At 49.4% G+C, this 3,079-nt stretch overlaps 1 pseudogene; it reads left to right on the top strand.

Annotated features, from left to right (window-relative positions):
* The first annotated feature begins 187 nt into the window (after positions 1 to 187).
* On the top strand, positions 188 to 914 carry LOC102439218 (annotated as a pseudogene).
* The last annotated feature ends 2,165 nt before the right edge of the window (positions 915 to 3,079 follow it).

The following is a 3,079-nucleotide window of genomic DNA, read 5'->3' as shown; positions in this document are numbered from 1 at the left end:
GAGAGCTAGTACTGGGATAGCGGGAGTGGGGGGGTGACAGGGCGGACCTGGTGAGCAGTTCCCAGGAAGGTGAGTGGGCCTGACTGGCGTGTGGGGAAGCCCAGTAGCTGTACATGCCCTTGCCCTGCAGCACCAACTCCTTCTGTAGCTGCCTCTTCCTCTCCTAATACCCAGGGCCGCCTGCTAAATGGGTCTGCGCGTTTTTAGAAACCAGATACCCATGAAAACTGACTTTAACACCTGTGAGATAACTTCTGAGGATCCTCCCACAGAGACAGAAACATCCGTGTGCTTCAGCTCAAGTCTGGGGCTGATCTCTGCAGGATTTGCAGCTTTTTAGGCCCCAAAACATGTGCTGGATGCCCCAAGGTGCATTGCTGCAGTAAGGAGCAGCGGACTGTGGGCTCGGGCACGTACACAGTTAGATAATTTGGATAATACAGTTCCAGACCACAGCTTCCTTTTTCCAGGATTTGAAATCGGCAGAGAAACAGAAGACGAGATTACACTGAAGTTTCCCAAAGAGATGAATCAGATTGTAGGGAGCGTGGGTGAAGCACCTGAGGAAGAATTGGATCCCATGGTAAACATGACCCCAGGGAAGATGCAATTTTCCAGAGGTTTAAAACTAACTTCTGGAGACAGAAGAGGTTCTCAGATCTCAAGGGCTCCATGGCAGAAGGGGTGCCCCCATCTGGGTCTCTGGTGAAAATATCCCTCAAGGAAAGGCCATTCCAGATTGCCCCTGTGGTGCCAAGAGGATATTTCGCTTCCAGGTCAGGCCTCAGCTGCCAGCTAAGGAAGGCCGGGACTGCGCAGGCGTGTTGATTGGGCATCCTGGCCACTTCTCCTGTGCTCAGAGCTGCAGACACCGCACTGGCTACACAGAGGAATTGGTTTGGAAGCAACCTTAAAGATTCACCTTAAAGACAACATCGTAAAGCCTTAAAAACTCTCATAATTGTTAAGTCCTTGCAATCCATTTTCAGGACTTTTTAAAAAATTGAATTTATTGAGGTTTATTGGTTAATAAAGTTATATAGGTTTCAGGTGTACAATTTTTTAATACATCATTTGTATGCTGTATTGGGTGTTCACCACTCCAAGTCAACTATCCTTGCATCAGCATTTATCCCCTCTTGACCCTATTCTGCTTCCCCACACCCCCCTTTCCCGATGGTAATTACCGTACTGTTGTCTGTGTCTATGAGTTGTTGTGTTTTGTTAATCCCTTCACCTTTTCACCCAGCTCCCCATCTCCCTCCCCTCTGACAGCTGTCGCTGTCTGTCTCTTCTCCATATCTATGAGGCTGTTTCTATTTTGTTTGTTTATTTTGTTCACTAGATTCCACATATCAGTGAAATCATATTCCATTTTGGAATTTTATCCTAAGGAAATAATTGTACCAAGAGAGGTAAAAAGATGATGTTTCAGAATTTCTAAACGTATAGTGAAACAAAAATGTCCAATAATAAGGAATTACATAAATTTTGGTGCATGTATCCAGTGGAAAGCTATGCACTTTTGATGACACAAAACTATACGCCCACCAAATAAATGCAGATCTAATTTGATACTAACATACCATTATAGATGGTATTCACCATATGATAATATAATTTTTAAAAATGTTTGCACATATGTATGTGCACAGAAATAAATCTGGAAAGATATGAAAACGAGAATATTATTAAATCTGAGCAGAGTCGCTGACTGACAAAGGGAATGAGAAAGCATTTTTGAAAGATGTCTGTGATCTATATCTTGATGTGAGTGGTAGTTATACACATAAATTCTTCAAGCAGTACATTTAATCTTTGTGCACTTCAGGAAAGTTAAGAAACTAAACATTATTTTTTTTCGGTGAAAATGTTTTCTCTTTTATAGAAAACTAGAGGCCCGGTACACAAAAATTTGTGCACTCGAGGGGGGAGAGGGAGTCCCTCAGCCTGGCCTGTGCCCTCTCTAAGTCTGGGACCCCTAGGGAGATAATGACCTGCTGGCTTAAGCCAGCTCCCGGGCGGCAGAGGGCAGGCCCAATCCCTAGGTGTAGCCCCTGGTCGGGCTCAGAGCAGGGCCGATTGGGGAGTTGGGGCGCCACCCCCTGTCATGCACAGAGCAGGGAGGATCGGGAGGTTGCGATGCCACCCCTAGTCACGCTCAGGGTAGGGCCAATTGGGGAGTTGGGGCACCATCCCCTGTCACCCACAGAGCAGGGCCAATCAGGGGCTTGGGGTGCCGCCACTGTCACAGTCAGGGCAGGGCCGATGGGGAGGTTATGGCTCTACCCCGTCACACACAGAGCAGGGCCCATGGAGGAGGAGGGGTTGGGGCGCCACACCCTGTCACACACAGAGCAGGGCCAATCAGGGGGTTGGGGCGCCACACCCTGTCACACACAGATCCGCAGGGCAATCAGGGGGTTGGGGCGCCTTCCCCTGTCACGAACAGAGCAGGACGGATAGGGAGGTTGTGGCCCCACCCCCTGTCATACACAGAGCCGCAGGGTGATCAGGGGGTTTGGGCACTGCCCCCTGTCATGCTGATCCTGGTGCTGGGAGGCCTCGCAGCTCTGCTGATCCCGGTGCTGGGAGGCCTCGCTGCTCTGCTGAATCCGGTGCTGGGAGGCATATTACCCTTTTACTATATAGGATAGAGGCCTGGTACATGGGTGGGGGCTGGCTGGTTTGCCCTGAAGGGTGTCCTGGATCAGGGTGAGGGTCCCCACTGGGGTGCCTGGCCAGTCTGGGGGCTGAGGGCCGTTTTCAGGCTGGCAGGTGACTGAAGCTCCCAACCTGTCCTTTTTTTTCCTTTTTTTTTTTTTTAACTCTGGGCCAGCTTTAGCTCTGAGGCTTGGCTCCAGCTCTGAGGCCTCAGCTGCTGAAACCAGGATCTGGTTTGTTTGGGTTCTATAATTGTAACATTGTTGCAGTCCTGCTCACTCCAGCTCTGAGATCCCGGCTGGCTGAAAGCAGGTTTCTGGGGTTTTGTTTAACTTCTATATTTGTAACATTGTTTCTTAGAGTGCAAGCTCAGAGGCCGGCAGCGGCAGGCGGGGAACATTGGCTTCCTCCGTCA

Source organism: Myotis lucifugus, unplaced genomic scaffold (genome assembly GCF_000147115.1).
Source record: "Myotis lucifugus unplaced genomic scaffold, Myoluc2.0 scaffold_1113, whole genome shotgun sequence".
Lineage (NCBI taxonomy): Eukaryota > Metazoa > Chordata > Mammalia > Chiroptera > Vespertilionidae > Myotis > Myotis lucifugus.
This window is presented reverse-complemented; position numbering and strand designations above follow the sequence as displayed.